General features: G+C 45.3%; 1 protein-coding gene and 1 long non-coding RNA gene across 4 annotated transcripts in view; one reads left to right on the top strand and one right to left on the bottom strand.

Moving 5' to 3' along the window:
• The window catches only part of HS3ST1 (heparan sulfate-glucosamine 3-sulfotransferase 1), a 30122-nt gene extending 18651 nt beyond the window's left edge, over window positions 1-11471 (bottom strand). The window contains exon 1 of one of the 3 annotated variants that reach the window (XM_019740863.3): window positions 10818-11471. The gene's annotated coding sequence lies outside the window, so the exon portion shown is untranslated. Of the gene's footprint in view, window positions 1-10227; window positions 10572-10704 lie in introns of those variants that run through there. The other 2 variants (XM_074321403.2, XM_074321401.2) reach the window with 2 other exon arrangements.
• A 12989-nt stretch (window positions 11472-24460) lies between these two features.
• Window positions 24461-25471, top strand: part of LOC109452138 (uncharacterized) — a 150026-nt gene continuing 149015 nt past the window's right edge. Inside the window, exon 1 of the long non-coding RNA XR_016019186.1 lies at window positions 24461-24666. This is a non-coding gene — a long non-coding RNA (uncharacterized LOC109452138). The remainder of the gene's footprint in view (window positions 24667-25471) is intronic.

The following is a 25471-nucleotide window of genomic DNA, read 5'->3' as shown; positions in this document are numbered from 1 at the left end:
AGTGTATAAAATACATAACTAAGAACCATGAAGAGTACACGAGGTTTCCTGAGATCTGAAGTGACGTATCTGGGCCTAGATCTATTCCTGGGTCGAAAACCCTGCACTTACCGCTAATTCTGTAAATAATGGAGATCCGTGGGACACCTGCACCAGGGGACAGGGCAGAGACCTGATTATGTTTTGCAAAGTTTGCTCAGGTCAGGGGGAGAGATTAAAATAGAGAAATACTGCAGATTGCAAATGACTGCAAAAATCACGAAACTGGGAAAGGGAAAAAAAAAAAAAAGCAAAACCAGAAGAATGCCAGATTTGGAGTTTAGCTGAAGACAGCAATAAAAGAGACCATATGAAGCGGACGGGATCAATCACCAAATGTAGTGGTGAAACGCGTGGAAATAGTTCCTTAAAGGCAAGAGAAATCAATTCAGGGTGACTGTATTAATCACCCTCTTCCACTGTTTCAACTACCCGTGTGACTCAGTTTCCTTTTCTGTAGTTTTGGGCTGTGGGCATGTGACCACATTTTGGGCTAATGGGGCTCACAGGGGAATATCGTGCAGGCTTTTGAGAAAGATTTCCTTTCCTGATTAAAGAAAAAAGAGACCCTGACCTAAGTGAGAGCAGAGAGAAGGGAGGCTGCGTGGGTCACCAGGGCCCTCTCACCGCCTGGGCGGGCATCAGCCAGGTGGGCCGGGAGGGCTGGATGACGATACCTCAATGGCAGGACCTCAATGGCAGTCTTGATCTGCTTTTCAAACAAAATCAGGCTTGTCAGGAAGAAACGCTAATGATTACTACTAAGCGCCCCGTTACAGACACGCACTCAGTCCCAGGCTCTCAAATAGGTGTTTGATGTACATTATACAATGTGATTCTCACTGTAAATGTTCACAAGGAAGTATAATTCCATTTAACAGGTAAATCCACCAAGGTCCGGAAAAACAAAATCGCCTCCCCCACATCAAATACCTCAAATAATACAGTGCCTTTTAGAGCAGGGCACATGCTCTGTGCTGAGTCACCAGGAACTGCAAACTGTCCTGGTCCCAGCCTGGAAGGACGGCTGCGGCAGTGGAGCCATCCCCCACAAATGGTGGGTTCCTGTGCGTGAAGATGGGGCTTAGAGACGGGGTGGGGGGTGGGCAGAAGAGGTGGCACCCCGAAACTTTCTGAAGTAAGAGTCGACGATCAATAAATGGAAATGTAAAACCAAATCAGAAGAAACAAACTCCTGGGAGGAGGAGGAGGAGGAGGAAGGGCACCATAACCGATCCCTCCACAAGATGGCACTCGGTTCCCTCGTCTTCAGTTTTTATCTGTGATTTTGTGCCATCCAAGAACACTGTTTATATCACATTCCATATTCTTTCAGATGCACCATTGCTGTCTTTGTGTCCTTCCTTCAAGGTCATGGGCATTGAGTTGGGTTCCCGAGAAGCCATGGCAAAGGGAGAGGGTGTGGCATGTACCTAAATGCCAGCATCGGGATTTAACCAGGGACTCTGGGAGATGACCCCGCTACAGAATGTCACAGGATGGTCACGTTCTTCAAATCCTTCGGCCTGCTTTTAAGTTTTCCTGCTCTGTCTTCTTTTCTGTTTTCTTCTCTTCCCTGGGTTCTCTCCATCTCTCCTTTTCTCTCTCTGTACTTTTTCTGTGTCTTTCCCTACCAGCTCCTGCCATATCTTTTCTATATCGCCGCTTCTAATCTGTTGGCCCAGAAAATGAAATCATAAGGTTTGCTTGAATTATATGATGTAGGACTCAAGAAACAAAGGGCAAAAGACTCAGACACCCTCCCAGAAATATGCAGCATGAGATTCAGTCTATGGTCTCTGAGACATGACGTTGAGTTTGTAATCTAGAAGGCTGCATTGCTTTCTTTAGTCATCTTATTAATAGGATCATTTTTTTTAAATGCTGATTATGAGGGAGGCATTGTGTAAATGCTGGACATAACTTATTTGGTTTAATGTGCATTAGGCAGTCCTCTGTTATAATTTTAATTATGCCCATGTTGCAGATGTGGAAACTGAGGCTCAGCAATGAGAAGCAACTCACCTCCTCCTGCCTGGCTGAGAAGTAGCAAAGTGGACTCTCTGGCTGGTTAAGCCTGCATGCCAACCACTAGGCAGTTTCACCTTATTTCTGGTCCATATTCTGTACAAATACACTGCTAGAAGTAGCTCACGTTAAGCGAGGAGCTAGTAATATTATATGCAACAGAAACTGGTTACTTTGGCATGAGCCATATCTCACTATGGAAGAAAGCGTAAAACCCTGCTTTGGAAAGTCCACATGCAACAAAGGCATTATTAATTTAGTTCCTCACCAGGTTATTACCTGAAATGGAAATGGGACATTTCTTCAGAACAACACCCTCCAGCCATCCGAGGGGAGGTCTGGGACTCAGTTTATAACGTGAGGTCATCTCCTTGGGAGGAGGGAGTCTGAAAGGCTCTCTAACAGTTTTACTGGCCTTGGAGGAGGGAGCCATTGCAGGTGTGAGTTTTCAGAGCACAAGGTGCCCCTTCAGTGTACTCAGTGGAGCCCTTGTGTGAGCGGAGTCTTTCCAAGCCCAGCCCTACAGCAACGAGCTCCGAGGTCCACTGGTGTTGAATAAGGCGCACTGTTAGCGGGCTGACCACTGACCTGGTGGCCTCCTGGGTTTGAAATACCTTCCTCCCAAAGGGTGTTAGGAATAATCTCTGCCTGCCTTTGCAGCATGGGAGAGAATGTGGCTCACTTATTAAATGCACTGGTCCACAATTCTTTTGCTTCTTTCAGCAAACGAGCAAGCTTGCCTCGGTGTGATCCGTTACTTTGCTCAGCAGAGCAAACCACCCTTCCTTTGCTCCGTGTACCACACCCTGGCTAAGTCATTTCACCTTCAAGATTACTGGACTCTCCCTTCCGTAACTTCCTAGCTTTCTAGAACTTTCACCCAAATAATCGCTCAGAACTGTCACCACAAAAATAGGGATGTTTAATAAAATATAGGACTTCCAGTTAAATTTAAACTTCAGAGAAACAAATAAATTTTTAATATGTAGTGTCTGGGATATACCTATATTAAAATAGTCTATGCTGTTTATCTGAAATTCAGATTTAACTGGGTGTCCTGTATTTTTATTGGGTAAATCCAGCAACTCCACACAAGAAGAAGACACGGTTTTTCGAGCATCATGCTAGGCATTTTATACTGGCAAGTTCCTTTAATCCTCATTAGAATGTAGGAAAAAAACCTGAGGCCCAGAAAAATTGTCTATTTCTCAGGACGATACAATCAGTAAGCAGGAGATCAGAAATTCAAACAGATGTGACTTCAAAAGCCTTGCTCTTTCCACCACAAGAATAACTCCAAAATCTAATCCCGGAAATCTGTAATTGACACCTTCTCCTTCCTTCCTATCCAGGACGCTGGGGAAAATCTGGTTTAAGACGTAATTTAAGCAAAGTGCGAGCCAGTTTTGCAGAGCAGGCGCCCAGCCACTTCCCTCCGTGCCACTGAAGCATTTATTTTTCTGAGCACAGCTAGGCGAGCTTGGCTTTTCAGTTCAGCTGCGTCTGCAATCACCTTTCTCCGTCTGTATTTTAACTCCTGATACAGGACTCTGATTTACTCTCCTAAACTAGAGAGTGAGGACATTTACATAAAAGCACCTACTGCACAGTGAACCTCATCTGCAGGAATTCTAGGGGAAATTCAACAAGACACAAAATGCATCCCGGAAAGTGCTGAAATGGACATTCTTGACGAACAAAAGGAGACAGACGTAAATGTTTTCAATCTAAATATATTCCTTTGCTTATAGAAAATGTGGGCCACTCAGCCCTTCAGGGACGCATGAAGTCTCCACCTTGAACCATCGCTCCGTGCAGGTGGAGAATCAGGCCAGGACCCCACCCCAGGCCTGCGCCTCCATTCTTAGGGTCTAAGCAATGATGCTCACGTCCAGACCTCAGTGTCCTTAAAGGTAAAATGAAGATGCAGAGCTCCCATCTTCCTTGAAGGACTGGGTACAGGAGAAAAAGGACGCAGTGGGTATGATTGCACAACATAAAAGTAAGGAATCATCATTTTCATTCTTTTTGTTGCCCCTATGTTTCCCTTTATATGTATATTCTTCTTTAATTGGTTTCACTCTTTTCATAGCAGGGTGCATTTGCACGGCCCAGGATCTACTTAGGGAAGGGTTTGTGGTCCTTAACCTGCCAGTTATTCACCTGGGCCATCCACACTGGGAATCCCTAAAACAGGCAAGTGACTTCGCGATAAGGGCTTGGGGGCTGCACAGAGTTCCACTATGCGTGACCCTGCTTTGTGGGCTCTTCTTTCCTTGCCTCGCTCTTTCCTTGAATATTTCTCCCCCGTGAAGCCTTCCCACATGCCCTCCAGGCAGAAATGCTGCCTCTTGTTTATTTTCTGAGCAACTATTTGGCACCAGACCCAGCGTTCCAGAAACTGGTGGGAGAAGCAAACATCTGCCTCCAAATGCCTTCTGTCTCTTAGGGCACACAGTCTGATGGGGGAGTGAGAAATAGAAGGAAGGGAGCCCAGGAAGTAACAAGATGACTCTGGGCACTCGTAGATGTTATTGCTACAAAACCCCGCTGTGGGATAAGAAAGTACTGCAATGGAAGAAAGAAATGGGAGATTGGACGAGATGTGTTCTCAAGGGAAGGCCAGCCTAATGACACAGGCAGAGGACCAAACACGATGCTTCTATCCCCTCGCATGGGAAACCATGCCAATTTATCTGACTGCCGTACTACACTGTAAGTTCCCCAAGAACAAGAACTATTGTTTTCTTCTGCACAACTGCCCCCCACAGCACTCAATAGCAAAGCTGGGGTAGATCTGACACAAGATGCATTAGAGTTTCAAGGGCACAAGGACATTTCACACACAGAACACAGTTTTAAAATACTTGGTTTTTGCAATACAAAAATGAAACTTTGTAGTACTACTCAACGTCTTTGCCAGGCAAAGAAATTAAAGCTTCAAAAATTCTTCACTGAGGATGGGGGTCCCAGCTTCAAGTGGGTCCAGCAGACTTAAACTGTTCCGGGCACATGTCAGATGCTCGATTAAAAAGATGCTGAATGTCAGCGTTCTGAGCGTCAAGTCTCAACAATTAAAACATCCTTCCCACTCTCCTTGCTCACTTTAATTATCTACTCTTTCATGATCATGCATTAATGTCTACCATGCTGGTCTATCATTTCCTCGAGGAGTGGCCCTCGACTGGTTTTTGCTCATTAATATATTCTAGCACTTAATCTAGTACCTGGCACATGGTGGGCACCCACTAACCGTGCTCAATCGTCAGTTTCATTAAAATTAAGAGTGTGGTCTGTTATCAGGGCTTTACCCACAATAGCAATACCCAGAATATAATCAAGGGTCCAAACTCCAACATCCATAAAGCTTTTACGTTGGACAATGAAACTTGACTTTGGTCATGTTGAACCCCAGACTGAACGTGCAGGTCCCTGGCTAGCTCGCGAGGGTTTTCTCCCGGCACCCGGCATTGCATGTGAGTTTCCTCTGACTTATTATGATCCTTGGCACCACCATCTATCCCAGGATAGCGTTCACTTATCTGTGTCCCTTTTATCTGTCTCCTCCACTAGAAGACAAGCGCAGGCCTAGGGACTTCCATCTGCTGCACTCCGTTTCACGTCACCAGTGAGCACAGCGTCACGTGGAACTCAAGAAATGGGCTAAAAGAACACCTGTGCACATTGTAACCACTCGTGACGACCAGGGAAAGGAACAGCACAAGCAAATATTCCGCACACGCGACGGTTCATTCACCGGACGATGTCTACCCTCGGCTGCAGATAGGCCCTTGCCTCAAAACTCTGGGTAACTGATATCATTGCCTGTCATATCGCAGTCAATTTCGTTTCTGTTCCCAGAGATCATAAACTGCAGGCCTGTGGGGCAGCTATGAGGCCTACCCACAGAAGTGTTTTGTTTGGCCCATGTGGTACGACTTACAAACACTGAATTAGCTGCTGGCACTTAAAAGTCAGTAGATTCTATACAAAATTGTAAACTTACAGTCTATCTTGAAAAAGAAAAACAAGAAAAAAAACCCCAGATCTCGCTAGACTGGGCCTGAGGTCCCATTGGCAACTCCTGTGCTAGGTCAGAGCTACAGGGCTCCCTGCACCAGGCACAGGCCCAGGGCCTGTTTCCAAGGCAGTAACTTGCCCGGCTACTGAACCCATTTGAGTTTGCGACCCCTGCTGGAAAGCTACCAAAAAGCATGCAACCTGGAGGGGGGAAAAAAAAAAAAAAAGTAAAGAAAAGATGCCCATTGCGATCTATTTCTGTTATGTTCAGGCTATTCCTTGGAAGAAGAATGGATTCATTTTTCTAGAACTCTCATGGTTCCACATAACTATTGACAAATTATGGCCCAGAAAGTATTATTCTAACGGCCTAAAAAAGCGATGCGCGTAATCCCCTGTGGGTAGAGGAATCTGAGAATGCTTCATGCCGGAGGCAGGCCCGGGGATGAATCTTGAGAGGCTGTGCACCAGCTGGTTACAGTTCAGACTAACTGGGAGAGAAAGGGGATTTACCTGGAGATTATGGGTTATCGCTAGGAACTGATGAGAAGCTGAAAGGCCAGGCTTGGGACATGAGAAGGACTAATGGGAACCTAGGCAGCAGAGAACACGTCAGAATCACGCCATGGGAACTGCACCCCTGGGGCCTCCTGGGACAACCATGCTGCTGCACATGCCTCTGGCTTCATGACCCGTGGTGCTAAGTGAACTCTCCACTGTCCTTGTGTCCTTTAGCTCGGTCTCAGGTGGGATCATCTATCATCGACTGAGCTCTAGTTCGATGCTCAGAGATATAGACAGGGAGAAGGAGCCCCCCCAAAAAACACAGTCCCTCCGTGACAGAAAGGTTGTCCCGCAGCATAAGTAGGCTGTTTGGTTACTGGTTGCCTTTCAAAATGAAAGAGTCCACGTGGGTTCGGAGGATTCTCAGTGGTGGTGGGAGGGAGAGGACCAGCACGGCAGAGTGGAATGAGAACAGACGGACCTGAACTCCAATCAGGAATCCTTTGTACCTTCAGACAATTCATTAACTTTTCTCATCTGCATATTCCAACTCTTTAAAATAGAAAGGGTGCCATCTGCCTGTGCACAGCATAGGGCTGTGAAGATTCAGTTCAATCATTCGTTCGTGATTTCAGAAACAATGATAAGCATCTATTAAGTGCCAGGCACTTAGTTATGTTCTGGGAACAAATTTTGAGCAATGACAGAAATGCAAGAGAGAGCCAGTGCTTTATGCTGAGGATGGATTTAGACAAGGGAGACCCAGGTTGTCTCCTGAAACTATCATGTATCACTTCTCCCCAACTGATACATCATCTGCAACTTTCCTTCTTTTTTGATTAACCAATTAGCAGGGCCCTTCCTCCAAAAACATATTGTCTTAAAACATATGAACTGCATTAAGCTCAAAAGAAAAAACAAACAAACAAACAAAAAACAACAACTCTGAAATATTTAACTCTGCAAAAAGTTAACTCTAAAAAGAAGAAACGAATGATTCTGAGCAGTGAGGCCTGATGCTGGTGGATTTTAGGTGGAGTGATCACAAGGAGATCCACTACATGAAATTCTCTCCCTCGTCAGATGTCCAGCCTATGTAATTCACACAGACACACACAGACTATAATTTCAATTAACATTAAAATAGACAAAGTAAAATTTGCAGGAAAGGCAAATTAAGTAACCCTGTACATTCTCATCAGTGTTTTAGAATTGCCAAAATGCTCTTCACATACACTTTCTCACTTTCTCATGATAATCTTTCAGTTTCTATGTTGCAGAGGAAGACTAGGATGCTCAGACAGGGGAAATCATTTGTCTAAGGTGCTGGGGAAAGAAGCTGCCTCCACATCCAGCTAGCACTCTTGCCACTGCCCCACTGGAAAGGGGCAGCCAAGCTAGAAAGCACTGGGTCACTAGTGGGGTTTGAAGGAAGATATTTACGCCAGAGTGATGGGGAACAACCGGGTCTTTTCCAACACCAGCTGGAAAATGACGGCTTTCCACAATAGCTGGAAAGAGACTACATTTCCCACCTACCTCCAAGACTCTCTCACGCAGACACTGGTTTAAAGGTACACCCCAGAACGCGGTGTCTATGCCCTGACCCTGCGACAGACTCAGTTCCATCAGGACATCAATGTGTTTTACTGTCCCTCCCCTCAAAATCTAGCCTCAATAGAAAGAACATGAGTCAGTCAGTACTCACGGCAGGTATGTGTCAGTGGGGGTGGAAACCGTGGGCTGGGAAAGGCAGTGGGCCCCGACCACGCACTCAGACACCAGCCAGTCCATTTTCCTAGCCCCTTAATAGTCACTATCAACTTTTAATTCAAGGAAAGCTTCCACTTTGCTTTTCCTTTCAAAGAGCTCTGGGGACTTTTCCAGGAAGAGAATTTCTCCTTTGGACAACAAAAGCACAAGCCCCAACTATATTATAGAGCCCAAGTAAAAGGTTTCTGGACGTCTGCACTGTTCAAAGCACTACTTTAGACCACAGGACGTGCAGTTTCATACTAGGGACACCAACAACTGGGCTAAGAGCCCTGGGTTTTTCCTGATCTCATTTTCAAGTTCAAAGTACCACTTTCTCACCAGTTTCCCAAGCAAAAAAAAACAGCAAAGAAAAAGACCTCCCATCTTAAAGTTACAATGCATTGCACACTAGGCAGCGTCCGCCTGGATCTGCAGCCAGGAAAAGGCTCAAGAAGCCTCAGGAAGGAATCCTCATTGGATGCTACTGTCTTCATTGTTTCCAATTAAGAATAGTCACAAAGTTGTCACCCTTGTCAAACTTGGCTGAGTTAGAGGGACCCACTGCCTCTGGGAAAGGCTCCTTTGGAAGATGATCTTTCTCTGCCTAGAGCTGGAGAAAACCTTACATAACACAACGGTCCATTTCAATACGTTATTTCTGCAATCCTAGGGGAAGAAAACATCTAAGCACTGGAAATAGGAAGAGTAACTAGGGGATTTGCAGCTGAAGCGTTCGTCTCCTGGAATTTCACTAGGTCAGGCTTATTGCAATTGTTCCCAATTGTTACTGAAAACGCAGAAAGCAAAATCAGAATTCCCAACGCCAGAAGATGGGCTATAGAAATGCAGGGAGGCAGAAGTTGGGTTATTTCCCCCTCCTTTTTTTTTTTTTTTTAAAGATGGAATTCCTGGAATTAACCCTTGAGTGGAAGTTGGTAACTGCGTTTCAACAAAACAAGGTGAGATTTGCCTGCAAAGGGAGAACGCACGGGTGGGACCGAATGGATCCTGCGAGCGCACAGGCTGCAGCCACAGAAGCCGGCGGAGTACCGGCGCCCGGGTGCTGGGAACTCATCCGGGGACTGGCTCCCCCGGCGAGCGGCGGGCGGCGCAGTCGAGCCGTCGGTACCCAAGTTTCCAGACCCCTGGCTTCCAGAGGAGGAGGGGGCGCACTGCGCTCCTGCTGGATCCCTCGGCTGCTCCTTGCGGCTGCTCCCTGCTAGCAAGGGACCGCTTCTGGGAGCGCAGCGCGAAGACAGTGGATTTGGACTTGCCTCTCCAGAATCCCCCCAAAAGCATCTTGGTACAAGTAATGGATAAAAATAGCCGGCGGATAACGCTGGGGGAGGAGCGAGACTCGCGCAAGGGAAGGCAAGGATACGACTGGTCCTGCAAAGTGGGGTGCCGAGGGGGGAAGGATGCAACCCTTCTCCCGAGAGAGGGGCTGGGTATGCGAGGCAGCGCGGACTCCTGCCGGGTGTAAGACGCACAGCGCCGCGACCACCGAGGAGCTCAGCACACCCTGCACACCGCGCCCTGCGTCCCGGCTCCGGCTCCCGCTGCTTCTCCATCCCAGCCAGGGCTCTAGAAGCCGGCGCCCCGGCTCCAGGGGCAGGTGGGGCCCGAAGAAGGAACAGCAACAGCGCGCGGTCTGCCTCCTGGCTCAGAAAGCGCACCTGGAGACGTCAGGCTCCTTGTGGGTGCCGCTTGTTCTGAGCTAGGGGCTACCGGCTGCTACCGCGGGTTGGCGCCCCGCCGCCCCACACCCTCAAACATCTGCGGCGCTCGAAATAGAAACAGAGGCAAAAATGAAAAAGGTAAAAAGTAACAGGAAAAATCAGGACCGTGTAGAATTGGCTTTTGGGGAAAGAGGCTACTTACTGTTTGGCCTGTCGCCTCAATCTCTCATCCCGAGCATCCCGGCCCCCTCGGCAGATGCCCCATCTCTTCTCTACTCCAACTAAATGCATAGGCAAATCACACCAAGGTCTCCCCAGCCTGTATGCTGCCTCGACCAAGTGACTTTTTGCTGACTGTATTCCCTCCCCAGTTCCCAGCCCAAGTGGTACCCTGGCTCCGCTGCCCGCTGCGCTCCTAATGCCACGCACGGTCCTAGGGAGAAGCGGTAGGCAGGAGCGAACCTCCGACTCTGCTAGGGGGGAAAAAAAATCCAGCCTACTAAGCGTCAGAAAGCCGCATAACTGCCGGCCAGAAAAAGAAAGAAAGAAACAAACCAACAACAAAAACAGTCTCGGGACTTGCAGAACCGAGGGGCCGAGGCAGGAGGCGAGGAGGATGGGAAAACCCCGGGTCTCTCCTTCCTTGTTCTCCACTCCACCTGCTCCAGCTCCGACTCACCTTGGGCTCCGCGCTGGTCTTAAGTCCGGGACGCCAGGTCCGGGCACCTCGAACGCCCCACGTCTTGCCACTCCCGAGCCTGGCTGCCCCCGCCCCACACGCTCTGCACTCACCTGAGGGGCGCCGCGGTCCAGCGGGTCCGGCGTCCGAAGTCGGCTCTCGGGCTGGGCCATGGGCAGCGCCTCCGAGCAACGGCAGCCGGCGGAGTGAGCTTCGGGACGTCCGGGGACAGGCGAGACGAAGGGGCGCGAGCAACCAAGGACCCGGCAGTGCTGGCGGCTCGTGGCTGCCCGCGCGCCAGGGACTTTGCAGGCGGGAGGCTCCGCGACGAGCCCCGCGGAGGGGAGGAGCAGGAGGAGGGGCAGGAGGAGGGGACGCAGGAGGCCGGGCCCTGAGGGACAGCGCGTGGGGCAGAGGAGGATCGCGAGCGCCCACTGCTGCCCGGCCCGCTCTGGTGCGGCGCGGAGTCGAGCCCGCTAGGTGCCTGGCTAGCGGCTCTGCGATCAGGGCTGCCCGGCCCGGCCCGGCTCTCGGCTCCCGCTGACAGGTACAGGAAGAGTCTGTCTCGTCCACCCGGCGCGGCGGCTCCTCGGGTTTCAGTCCAAGGGGGGAGGGAACCCGCGCGGCTGGGAGGGTGGGGCCGGCTGTGGGTTGGGTGACGGCCTTCGCTGCAAACCTGGGACAACCGGTCTACTCGCTCACCCCTGCTAGGAAAGGGCAGGTCCAAGCCCCAAGCCCGTCTTCCTTCACTCTTCAGTCCCACGAGGTCCCTGGGACTTGCGCTCCGCCCTCTTGCGTCCGCACCGCGTGTTCCCTTCCCGGCAGGTGACTCACCTTAGGCTCTGATTCTCCTTGCGCCGCCCGGGAAGCAGGGGGAGCCATCCCCTTGAGCGCGCACCACAGCCGAGCAGGGATGCCAGCCGAAAGGCAGCCCGAGGCGGAATCCGCGCGAGGAGCGGGCTGCCTAGCACTCCCTGTCGCCGTTGAACGCTCCCTCTCCCTTCGGTTTCGCGTCCAGGAGTGGATGACGATTTGCCAGAAGAGCGGGGAGAACTCACTCTGCTTTTGCTAGTGCCGGGGCATTGCAAACGTCAGCTCTGAAATGAAGCAGGGTCTCCCTGCCCCCTCCTCTTCCCCATTTCTGGTAGGTGGCAGGTTTTGTGGGTAAACTCATTCAGCATTTCGTAGTTTAACAGCAGATTTAGGATTTCGAGGGGCGTGGGGTTATCATCTCCTTGGAGAAGCTGTGCTGCCCGCTTACCCGAACCAAAGCAAGTCACCTTAAAGGCAGGTCAGCAAATGTGTTGAAAAGAAAAGAAAAAAAGCCAAATGAACCTCAAAGTAGAGTAATTTTTTCAGATGAGATGTCAGTAGCTCTTCCATATCTTAAATATTGGAAGTTAAATGTAAGAATTTGAATTTGTCATGTAAGTTTTAAAAATCTTTCATTAACTTGGCTTAGTTTGAAAACACTCTCCCATTTAAGGAATGGTTCCTACAGGAAATTAACCTCTTTACTCTTGTAATATTACTGAATGCCTCTTTTAGAAAGCAAAGCAATGACTAGCATTTTGACTATCTGATAAAGCCAAAGCCAGTATCATCTGGGAGGCCAAGACCAAGACTTATTTTGAAAAATAAGCTTCTAGGGATTGTAAAGACCCTGGCTACTTCTTTGAGCCAGACTAATGTTGACATGACTATTTTACACACAGACACACACATGCGCGCGCGCACACACACACACACACAAAAGAGTTCTGACAATTAAGTTCCCAAACTCATCCTTTAGAAAGTACTACATAGCTCATTGCTGAATATCACCAAGGTCACCTTCGAAGTACTCCCCTTGGGAAGCTATGCACCAACGCCAGTGCCTTGTCCACACTTCAAAGCAATTTGGGAACTCTTTTTCTGGAATGGCCATCAGAGCTGTCATCGTATTACCCTTGATGTCCTGAATGTCATCAAAATGTCTTCCTTCCAATATTTCCTTTATCTTTGGATAAAGAAAGCAGTCATTGGGGGCCAGATCAGGTGAGTGGGGAGGGTGTTCCAATACAGTTATTTGTTTACTGGCTAAAAACTCCCTCACAGACAGTGCCGTGTGAGCTGGTGCATTGTCGTGATGCAAGAGCCATGAATTGTTGGCGAAAAGTTCAGGTTGTCTAACTTTTCACAGCCTTTTCAGCACTTCCAAATAGTAACCTTGGTTAACTGTTTGTCCAGTTGGTACAGATTTGTAATGAATAATCCCTCTGATATCAAAAAAGGTTAGCAACATCATTGCAACAAGTTCACACTTAATTGTCAGACCTCAAGTGTGTGTGTGTGTGTGTGTGTGTGTGTGTATTTGAAAGGCCTTAGCATTTAAATGTACTTTAGCTTTAAAAGAAGTGTTTTCCCCCATGAAGCTGTGTGAAATCATGTATGAGTTGTGTGGGTCAAACTGAGGCAGGACATGTAGCCTAGGAAATTGACAACCCCCTCCAGGTACAATGTGAGGTGCTTCAGTGGTTAGACAAGTAACAAAGTGAATATATCCAGTACCTATATGTGGAGAAAAACAAGAACCAGTTTTCCAGGTAAGCTGATCCCTGTAACTGAGACCTGACCTTCAGCTAATTATAATGTCATTATAATCTCATTTACATTGTGGTTACTAGATTCCCATCATGCATCTGACACCATGACAATTCCAGAGGAACCAAATAAGGAAGAAAAGGCAGGAAAAGAGGGTCCCTCCCAGGGGGAGGAGATGAATGAACATCAATGAGATATCCACCAATTCCCACCTGGGTAGGATAGATACCCCTGATCATGACTTCTTTCATGCCACTTGTTCTTTGAGTACACCTGCACTTTCCTCTCAAGTGTGTACTTTTCATTAAATCACTTTCACTTTCCTGCATCTGTCTCACTCCTGAATTCTTTCTTGGTGGGAAACAAGAGCCCAGTCACCACTGCTCCGGGTTGAGTGCTCTCTTGGACACCCCAGTGAGCCTCCAGAGATGGATGCCACCTACTGGGGTCCTTCTGCTCCTACCAGAAGCTAAGCCCCTGCAGATCACCAGTTCTTCAAAATAGGGAGCTTTGATGTTCTAAGTTGATATGGTTACTTCTCCATAAGAGTTCAAAGTGCTTTTGTGCCCATAGTCTGAATCTCACAACTCATTTGTATGATGCAAAGGGACTGGCAGCATGATTCCATTTGTACCCTGGGAGCCAAAGGCAGGTTAACTGATCAACTTACTTCCCCACCGAAGTCCTAGAAAAGAACTAGAACCCAGACTCCAGCCCTGAGCCTCCGTGAGAAGCTTCCATGCAGGATGTGACTCCGGGCAGATTTGGAAAGTGACAAGAATTTGAGGGCTAGAAATTTAACTTGTCTCATTTTTGAATGTCAACCAACATTCATCGATCGATGAGCGATGTTCTTACGTTGAGATAAATAAGAAAGTGAAAATTGGCTCTTTTGTTCTTATTTAGCTTTATGTCTCGGCCAAGACATATCTCAGTTTCTCCTAAACACCCTTCCTTGACCTCTTCTGAGCATGAGTTAGGTTTCCTAATAGGCATTCACAACTCAGCTTTGTTATAACATGAAAATTGTGTTGAAAATATCTGTTTAGAGATCTCTTTCCTGCTAGATTAGAAGGGCTTTGAAAACGAGGACCATAATTGTGTTTCTCTCCCAGAGTCTTGCATGGTGTCTGAAACACAGTATACTTTCATACTCTCAAAAAACAAAAAAACACACACAAAAAAGTAGATTTGTCAACTGTACGTCCCTCCAGGAGTCATGATTTAGATGAGACGTGTGTCCATTTCAAAGCTGTCAGTGTCAGAATGGGGGCTTGCAGGAGACATAGTGGTAGTCACCTGGAAAAGTGTCCATCGCTTTTTGATGTGTGGCGTAAGACCCTCTTACTCTGTCATCAACTGGAAAATGAGAGGGTTTTAGTAGATGGTCTCTAAGCTGTTTATGTTCTAAGACACCAAAGTCTTTATTGAATACCTACTAGTGTGTTTGACACTATACCAACTACTATGGAAAGTTAAGACATTGCCACTGCTCGAGGGACCAGAAAATCTTATCTCAAAAAGAAATAAGACTAGTACCCACAACCTGTCTTTACCCAAACTCACCGATATCAGTTAAGCTGAAAACTGTGTTCCACAGAGGACAGAGGCTGAAGGAGGGAAATAGAAACAGGCAACTGACCTAGTACGACTGGTCAACAATCAGTAATAACACCAGTGGAAATGTATTTGAGGCTTTTGTGCCAGGTATTGCACAGAATGAGTTACGTGAGTTGCATGTTTTTGTCCTTGCACCAACCATCTTAGAAACTATGATTTCCTCATTAAAAAAAAAAAAAAAAAGGCAAAAAAATGGAAAATCCTGACATAAATGTGTGGGAGTAATTAGGGCACCAGAAGAGGAGGGGATTTATCCAAAGTATCCAGTAAAAACTAGGCTCCTTGGTCCAGTGCTCTCTGTAATTCAGTGGTTTGCTTGTGTTACTTCTTGTTGTTTTCTTTTCCCCAAATATGTGATAGAAGAGGGAGGCCAGGAAAAGGGGAGGTGGGAAGGGAGAGAGAAAGAGTTTGCTCCTTCGGCAGATGTCCAGGGTCCACGGTCACTCTACCTGCCTGGGCGCACGGTGATTTTACCTGTAACTCCTGTCTAAGGGGGCTGCCCTGCAAAGCCTTTCCTCCCATAATGGCTGTTGGAATCTTTCAAGTTAATAGCATGAATATTAAATAGGCCAGTGGGATTCTTTATAAGCAGAGGAAATTGGGATCAGGTTAAAAATCCAATTTTAATAAACTTTCCAATTCCTGATGTACATGGTGCACTAATGGCTCTTACTGCTGAATCATCTGAAAAGTCAAAAGCATTTTTAAAAGGTCCTTGTTGTATGGGAAACTTGATGGGTATTGTTTAATTGTACATTGCTCATCCGTCTCTCCGCAGAAGAGATGGTGTAAAACTGATGAGAGCAGATATGAAATGCCGCTATCCACAGAGCTGGTTGGGTAGAGGGCAGGGTTTAGGGTTGGGAAGATGATTTTCACTCTTTTGACTAAAACAAAGCATGATTATGCTGTATGAAAATGGTATCCTCAAATAGCTCCACTAATTTGATTGTACTGAGGTCTAGAATCCTTTGTTTCTTTTGATTTGTTAATTAGCTAGAGCAGTGGACTTCTGAGAGAAAAAAAATGAAGGTTATATCCCCAAAACATTATGGTTCCTCCCAACTCATCTCACCCATGACGTGTGTCCCCTCCACCAGCCCGTCCCACCTTTCCCGACTTTACCTGTATGTCTTTGAAAACAATCCAGCCATCTAAGATGGATAAATTGTCCGATGTTTTTCTAAAAACAGGATTTTTATCCCCTTCATGACACCAAGTCTACTCTTGGCACGTGTGGTTACAGGGTGGAGTTGTAACTTTTGCCTTGGTGGGACCTATCCTTTACCCAAGTAAATAAATTACCTAATTAAATATTACATGTCATGACAGCATTGGTGGAAAGAGGAACATATTATTCTTATTTATTTATCTGTTTATTTAAATATTTTCCTGAGACCTAGAAGCTAATTTTTTTTTTTTCTGATTTCAAAAGAGATTAAAACATTTTTGAGAGGCCCAGAAAGTACCTTGGGATCCTGTGACATCTGATGGGGCGGTTGGTTCCATGAAAAAGATGATGATACAGGGGATGAATGCTTAACTGATGCAGGTAAAGTATGTATGATAAATGCAACCTCATGCACACAGCTTATAGTCCATTTGTTGTGTTGGATAAACAACATATTGCTTTTTATTTCTGATCCTGTTGCCCCAAATTACACACATCAGTGCTGCAAGAATGCGATATTGCAGGCCTGAAGTAGTCCCCTTGTTCAAATTATTAGACCTTGCTGAGTGCTGGAATGCCTTCAGGACAATGGGAAATTGTAGCACTGTCTTTGATTTTAGTTTTGCTGGAACCCAAGCTGACTGATGCTTTGATGAGCAAGTCTTGCTGATTTTCTCCTTTAGGCTTTCTTCAAGGATACTGGGTGGTTCAAACTCTTTGGAGAAAAAAAAAAAAATTTTCCTCTCTCCAGTTCCATCATGTTAGTTGAAATATTTACTGGGTGCATCTTATATAGCAGCCCTGTGGTAGGTATGTATATGGGTGGAGATGTGTAAAAATAAAATGATTTATTTTGTTAAATTTTATAAAATGGAATCCCTTCCCTGAAGGAGCTCACAGACATGCATGAACAGAAAAATCACAATTGAATTTGGTAAATGCATTGTAGTTTTTGAATTGTAAAATTACAATTCAATCATGAGGTCCTGGTTCTCTGTATACTAGGAAGGTCAAAGGAGCATTTGGCCTGGGGTTCTCACTCTCACATACTACCCCAAACTCCTGCTTCAAGCCGCATGTGATTTTTCCAGCAGCTCTCTGCTCTTGGAGTCCCCACTGCGGTCCTCTGAGGATGTGGCTCTTTTGTCCTTGAAATTGACAGTGCTACCTTCTCCCTTCTAAGACTCATTTTGATTCCAGATTTAAAATACAGCCAAAGCTCTGAGAAGTCTGTTGAAAGATGCAAGTTCTCTTTCCCCATTTTTATACACTTGTCTTATGAAAGCATTTATAATGACATTCATGAGTTGGCTATATAGTATATATTTTTTTTCTCCTTTATGGCAGTAATCAATATTTCACAGAATACTTTGAAACTCAGACAATTTAGCTCTTACATGAAACAAAAATATTTAAAATGATCAAATTAGCATATTTCACTATGTTTATATCAACATTTACTCTAAACTAATGTGACTATGGCTAATTTAAACAAAGTCAGGAAAATCCATTGGATACTATGGGAAACAGGGAAGATGTATGTAGAAATCAATGGAAATCATGGCATTGATTGATTAGTTTTATGCTAGGAAATTGGAACACATTCTCCTTTCATCCCTATTTTACATATAAATATAGAAAAGTAACTTCCTGAGGGTCATGTTACCAGCAATGCTGGGTTTGGAACCCGGTGAAAATCAAGTCCTATGCTTTCTTCCTGTTTCATGACAATTCTTTCCTTCCCTTCTTAACTGCGTGTCATCACTTTATAAATTTAGAAAGGTGCCGCCAGCGTATTTTATGTTATATCTCCAAACAAAGGAGAAGACATCTGGGTTCTTCTTCATGCTTTGAAATGTACTTAAGTTCTAGGAATCTTAAGTATCCATTAGGTATTTAAATCCAATATTCATGATATTATTACAATTACATTTAGTAAACTAATTGACAAAATAAAATGCTAGGCTTAAAAGCTCAATTCTTGTTGTAATTGTTTTTCTCTCCCCACATTGGACCAGCCTTAAATATAAAATAAGTTATGGAGATACAGTTTTTGGCCAGGCAAACTTTATCTCACTTTAGGTCTTTGATTTTTGTGTGGTGCTTCAGATCTCAGCTCTGGTGTCCATGGTCGTTCATTCATTCCAGCATCACCTGGAACTTGAGCTCTTACTCTCTGTGGGGCCCGGGAGTGGGCCCTGGAGATATAGCAGTGAGCTGGAGACAGCGCCCCCTGTCTTCAAGGATCTGAAAATCAGAAAGGTGTTGCTGAATGCTTTTGTGGCTATGATGGCCTTCCCAGCTCTTGTTCCTTGTCTAGTCAGCCTGCCTTTATGCATTCCCCTCCTTCTGGAAGCTGTGCTGGTTAACAGGGTCACTGCCTGCCTAGAGAGGAGGAATTTCCCAAGTTTGCTAGTAAAGTTTTCAGTCCCATAAACACTTGGTTGTTATTTTGCAAGAGAATATAGAATTCCTGCAAACGAGGGACATTGACTTCATAAAGTCCTATTTGTACCTCCGTGATCTGTTTCTGTTTTCTGGGCATGCATCCTATCTCTCCATTCCAATGCTAATTCTCAGTATATTTTTAAAGACATTTAAGAACAATGTTACTTACCACATGTACTTCAAAAAATGCTAAGGTCTTAGTAGAAGTGATGGCAGTGGGTGTATTAGTTGTAGATTGCTCCATAACTGATTAACACTAATGTGAGTGCCTGAACACAACACAGTTATTATCCCTGGGTTTCTGTGGAGTGCGAATGCAGGCACAGCTTAGCCGGTCCTCTGGCTCAGGGTAGCCCAGGTTCTAACCACGGTTTGGCCTGGGCTGCAGGCATAGCAAGGCTCAATGGAGGAGGGTGTGCTTCCCGGCTCACGTATCCAGTGGCTGGCAGGATTCAGTTCTTGCAGGTTGTTGGACTGAGGACTCAGTTTCTTGGTGGCTCTTCCAGAGACGTCCCTCAGTCCCTTGCCATGTAACCTCTCCGTAGGGCAGTCTATCACATGGTAGTTGGCTTCTACAGAGGAAACAAGCGAGGCAGTGAATGAGGCACCCAAACGGAAGCCACAGCAGTTGTATAATCTCATCTCAGAAACGACATTCTGTCACCTTTGTCAAACTCTGTTTGTTAGAAGCAAGTCACCAGGTCCAGCCCACAGTCAAGAAGATGAGGATACTCGAAAGCATGAGTTCTAGGTGGTGGGGATCATGAAGGCCCAACTAGAAGCTGCCTACCTGGGCCAGTAAGTCCATCGGTGCACAGGGAATGCCATCAGTGTCATGGTGCTGGCTTGGCCAACAATGATGGTAAAATGCCATCGACCATGAGATAATCCGTTCCATAAATATAGAATGTAAAAGAGAATCACCTTACAGTCAATGAAATACACTATGTTATATCTTAAAATCTTTGAAACATCACCCTTAAATCATGTTTTATAACATTTGTTTTCCCTGTAATTTTCACATTCCCCTTCGATGTTATAATAGAGATGAAAGACAGTAAAAAGCATGGAATCAAATTTCAAGGCTTGTCAATTAGGAAACCACTTCCTTCATCAGCCAAGAGATGGATGCTATTAATGTCCTGGGAATTTGAACTGACTCTCAAAATGTTTGGTGTATTCAGAGAAAATGGGTCATTTTAACTTGATGGTCAAGGGGACTCTGCTTTCAACTGGCCGCGGAAGGAAGGCGTCATACAGAGGTGGGACCTGAGCCATGGACAGAAAGCTTGAGCATGGCTTCAGTAGAGGAGATTCAAATGGCAAAATTCTGTACAGAATTTACGGAACACTTGAGGAGAGAAAGAAGCATTTGCAGGCGCAGAGCAATACATGAGAGAGGACTATGTGTTACTTTTTTTTTTTTTTTTAAGATTTTATTGGGGGAGGGGAACAGGACTTTATTGGGGAACAGTGTGTACTTCCAGGACTTTTTTCCAAGTCAAGTTGTTGTCCTTTCAATCTTAGTTGTGGAGGGCGCAGCTCAGCTCCAGGTCCAGTTGCCATTGCTAGTTGCAGGGGACAGAGCCCACCATCCCTTGCAGGAGTTGAACCGGCAACCTTGTGGTTGAGAAGATGCGCTCCAACCGAGCCATTTGGGAGCTCAGTGGCAGCTCAGCTCAAGGTGCCGTGTTCAATCTTAGTTGCAGGGGACAGAGCCCACCATCCCTTGAGGGAGTTGAACCAGCAACCTTGTGGTTGAGAGCCCACTGGCCCATGTGGGAATCGAACTGGCAGCCTTTGGAGTTAGGAGCATGGAGCGCTAACCGCCTGAGCCACCGGGCAGGCCCTGTGTGTTACTTTTAAACCTCCACATCCCAGTATTCAAAGGTTAACCTAAATGTTCAAGTGTATTTTTGTATTTGTTTCATTATACACACAGTGATACATGTTCATTACAGCTATTTTGGAAAATCACACAACATTAGAAAGAAGGGGGGGAGGCAATTTCTTAATTAAGACTGAGTAAATAATAGGTGAAATAAAAAACAAAATTGAAACTGCCAGATTGTTGTACTAGAATACTTCCAAGTCTTTAACATTTAAAGTTAGTTATGTTTAACTTAATTAAACATAACATTTATTGTGTATTTGGATTCCCAGTTTCTCAGGAACAGGTGCAAGCAGGGGCAGGGTCTTTGATCTGAAAAGAAAAAAAAAGCCATGAGTGTGTAATACTTCAGCAATTACTTTGTAAAGAAAAAAGGAACAAATATTTTGTGTGATTATACATGGAATTCTGAAGAAGGGCCAGAAATAGAATAACTCTCACTTTTACCCAGTTCTTGAACCAAGACTAAAGAAATGGGTTCAAGATTTAGGCATAAGTTTTGGCTTACCACCCAGGGGAGGCGAAGAACACTGAGGTCACGCCAAAGGCCCCCGACCTCTTCCTGGTCACCCCACCGTCCCTCCTTCCCCAAAGTCATTGTTCTCCTGACTTTCTTTTTTTTTTTTTTTTTGGAAGATTTTTGTTAAAATACAGCTACCATACAATATCATATTAGTTTGAGGTGTACGCCATAGTTATTCAATGTTTATATACCTAAAGAAGTGATCACCATGGTAAGCCCAGCAACCATCTGACACCGTACCACGCTATCACAATATTATTGACCATATTCCCTATGCTGTACATTACATCCCCATGACCTACTTGTTTTATACCTGGACATTTAGACCTCTTGTTTCCCTTCACCTTTGCCCCCATTTGTTAATGTTTAAATTTATAGTTGACACTAAATATGACTTTATATTAACTTCAGGTGTACAGCTTATGGTTAGACATTATGAGAAGATCCCCCTGACTAGTCTAGTACCCACCTGGCACTATACATGGTTATTACCATATCATTGACTATATTCCCTGTGCTTTACTTTATATCCCCGTAACTATTTTGTAACTACCAATCTGTACTTCTTACTCCCTTCCCCTTTTCACCCTGCCCCCCAATCCCCCTCCCATCTATCACCAACAAATCTAGTACCCATCTGACACCATACAGTTATTACAATATTATTGACTATTCCTAATGCTAAATCCTACATCCCCATACCTACTTTGTAACAACCAATTTGTACTTCCTCATCTTTTCCCGTTTTCACCCATTCCCAACACACCCCCTGTCTGGCATCAAAATATTTTCTGTATCTGTGAGTTAGTTTCTGTTTTGTTTGTTAATTTTTTTCTTTAGATTGCACATATAAGGGAAATCATATTGCAGCTGCCTTTCTCTCTCTGACATACTCCACTCAGCACAATACCCTCCAGGTCCATCCATGCTGCTGTAGATGGCAAGAAACCATTCCCTTCCACTATCAAGCAATATTCCATTGTATAATGTACCATCTCTTCTTTACGCATTTATCCGTTGATGGACATCTAGACTGCCTCCACATCTTGGCCATTATAAACAATGCTGCAATGGACATGTGGATATACATGTCCCCTCAAAGTAGTGTTTGGATTTCTTCAGATAATTACCCAGAAGTGGGCTTACTGGGCTCGTTGTCACTTGTTACAGCCTTTGTTTTAAAGTCTGTTTTGTCTGATATAAGTCTTGCTATCACAGAAATTTTTGTTTGTTCCATTTTCATGAAATATCGTTTTCCCATCACATTACTTTTAGTCTGTGTTTGTCTTTTGATCTGAAGTGAGTCTCTTTTAGACAGCATATATAAGGGTCTTATTTTCTTATCCATTCAGCCATTCTTTATTTTGATTGGAGTATTTAACCCATTTGCATTCAAAGTAATTGTTGATAGATATTCAGTTATTACCATTTTATTTTATATATGTGTATATATATATATATATATATATATATATATATATATATATGTATATATACACATGTATATGTATATATACATTTACACACACACACACGCACATATATATATATTTCAGCAATTACTTTGTAAAGAAAAAAGGAATGAATAAATTATTGTGTGATTATACATGGAATTCTGAAGAAGGGTCAGAAATAAAATAATTCACTTTTACCCAGTTCTTGAACCAAGAATAAAGAAATGGGTTCAAGATTTAGGAATAGGTTTTGGCTTACCACCCAGGGGAGGCGAAGAACACTGAGGTCACGCCAAAGGCCCCCGACCTCTTCCTGGTCACCACACCCTCCTTCCTAACAAGGAAAGTTAGAGGGATTTCTTTAAGACCATATATATGGTCCCTCTAATATTCATTGTAGTACTGGTTTTGTGGTGAGGATCTCCTTTAGCTTTTTCTTGTCTGGGATTCTCTTTATCTGTCCTTCGATTCTAAATGATAGCATTGCTGGGTAGAGTAATCGTAGTTGTGGGTCCTAACTTTTCATCACTTTGAAAATTTCTGGCCAATTCCTTCCGGCCTGCAAAGTTTCTGTTGAGAAATCAGCTGATAGTCTTATGGGAGCTCCCCTGTAGGTAATTAATTGCTGTTCTCTTACTGCTTATAAGATTCTCTCTTTGTCTTTAACCTTTGACATTTTAATTATGATGTGTCTTGGTGTGGGCCTCTTTGGGTTCATCTTATTTGGGACTCTGCACTTCCTGGGCTTCTTGTAGATCTATTTCCTTCACCAGGTTAGGGAAGTTTTCAATCATTATTTCTTTAAATAGGTTTTCAGTTTATTGCTCTGTCTCTTCTTCTGGTACCCCTATGATGCAAATGTTGGTATGCTTGATGTTGTCCCAGAGGCCACTTAAACTATTCTTATTTTTTTGGATTCTTTTTGCTGTTCTGATTGGATGCTTTCTGCTACCTTATCTTTTAAATCACTGATTTGATCCTCTGCTTCATTAATTTACTGTCGATTCCCTCTAACATATTCTTGATTTCAGTCTTCATTTCTGAGTGGTTCTGTTTTATGTTTTCTATCTCCATTTTTAATCTTTCCTATCTCTTTGTTGAAGTTCTCCCTGAGACCCCTGAACATCTTTAGTATTTGGAACTCTATATCTGGTAGATTGCTTGTCTCCATTTTGTTTAGTTATTTTGTTTGTTTGTTTGTTTTGTTTCTTTTCTGGAGCTTTGTTCTATTCTTTTATTTGGGAAATATTTCTTTGTCTCCCCCTTTTGGCTGCCTCCCTGTGTTTGTTTCTATGTAGAGCTGCTGTGCCTCCCAGTCTTAGTAGAGTGTAATAGGTGTCCTGTGGAACCCAATGGTGCAGTCTCCCTGGTCACCAGAGCCGATGCTCCAGGTGTGGCCCTTGTGTGGGTTATGTGTGCCCTCCTGTTGTAGTTGAGACTTGATTGCAGTTTGCATGTCAATTGAGGGCTTGACCATCATGCTGATTGGATGTAAAGACTGGCTGTGACTCCAATGGAGGAGCTGTGGTGCAGGGGTGACCCTATGAAGCAGGGTTCACTTTAGCAGGGCTCTGGTGTCTGCCCTGTTTGCCCTTTGGATGTGTCATTCTTGAAGGTGGCCAGGTGATACTCTGGCCCAGTCCAAAGCTGGCCACTGGGCTTACCAGCCCTGGAGCCTCCTGGCTGGGAACCTGCTGCAGGGCAAGTTCAGCCACAGTCTGTCCCCTGCCCAGGGCCACCTGGCATGAGCCACAAAGCATTCCAGAGATGGCTGCCACCCATGCTGTGCTTGCAGGTGCCTTGATAGGCTAAGCCATGAACAAAGGCCAGCCATTGCTAGTGCCGGGCGTAGGGCTGCTCAGCCAGAGGTATGGAACATGCTGAAGACAGATGCTACTTGTTTGGGTTTTGTGAATCTTTGAGAGATTTTAGGAGAAAGTCCACAGCATGAGCCAAGGCAGGCCGTTTATACCAAAAAGCCACTGGAGGAGGCCTGGATGTGGGTATGGTTTCAGGGAACCAGTAGGGCGGGGCAGACAAAAGGTGATAGACAGTTTGATGAAGACTCAGATTGGCATCTGTGTGCGTCTGCACGCAGGGAGGAGCAGGGATCAACCAAGAAACAGTGACTTCCACCAGGTCCTCCATCTGGGAGAAAGCTGCCCCTCCAGCGCTGACACTGAAGCCAGACAACTCAGTTCCTCCCTGTGTGTCCCTGGTGCCTTTCGAGTTGCTGCCCCAGCACTGGAGCTCAGAGCTGGTGATTCTGTTGGTAAGTCCATGCACAGTCCCTTTCCAGAGGAGCACCTGCGAGTGTAGCACCCTCTGCCACTTTTCATAGCCAGAAGTTATGGGGACTTCTGTCCCTGGCACTGGAACCCTGGGCTGAGGAGGGGCTGGGAACTCTCACTCCTGGGGCGGGGGACTTCCGCAACCGAGATATCCCTTCTGATTTTTAATGGTCACACGCAGGTGTGTGACCAGCCCGTTCCACATCTCTGCCCTTCCTACCAGTCTTGAGGTGGCTTCTGTGTGTCTGTAGTTGTAGGACTTCATTCAGCTAGACTTCAGGAGATTCTCCATGATGGTTGTTCTGTGGTTTAGTTGTGATTGATGTGGTCTTGAGAGGAGGTGAGCACAGTGTTTGCCTACTCTGCCATCTTGACTGGAAATCTACCATTCTCCTGACTTTTAAAACTAGAGTTTTATTTTGCAAACTCTGGTTCTCTATTTAAATGCAATCATATAGTATCCCTCTGTCTCAGTCCTTTTGTAACATTGCTTATGAAATCCAGCCATGTCCTCGCGTGGAGCTGAAGTTTATTGTTATTCCCAAGCATTACATAGCAGGAGTAACCTGAATGTTCTCAAGCATCCTACTGTTGATAGTATTGGGGGTATTTCCAGCTTAGGGCTTTCCCAATTCATGCTTCTGGACACACCCTTGTATGTGTTTTTGGGGGTATGGGTGCAGATATTTATGTTTGCTCTATATGTGGAAGTGGGATTGCCACCTCATAGGACTTGCAAATAAGTGCCCAGCCTGAGTGGTTAACGCCAAACTATTTTCCAGAGAC

This window comes from Rhinolophus sinicus, chromosome 1 (assembly GCF_057876585.1).
Source record: "Rhinolophus sinicus isolate RSI-liver-muscle chromosome 1, RSI-T2T, whole genome shotgun sequence".
Lineage (NCBI taxonomy): Eukaryota > Metazoa > Chordata > Mammalia > Chiroptera > Rhinolophidae > Rhinolophus > Rhinolophus sinicus.
Note: the sequence above shows the minus strand (reverse complement) of the source record. Positions and strands in the feature narration are given on the sequence as shown.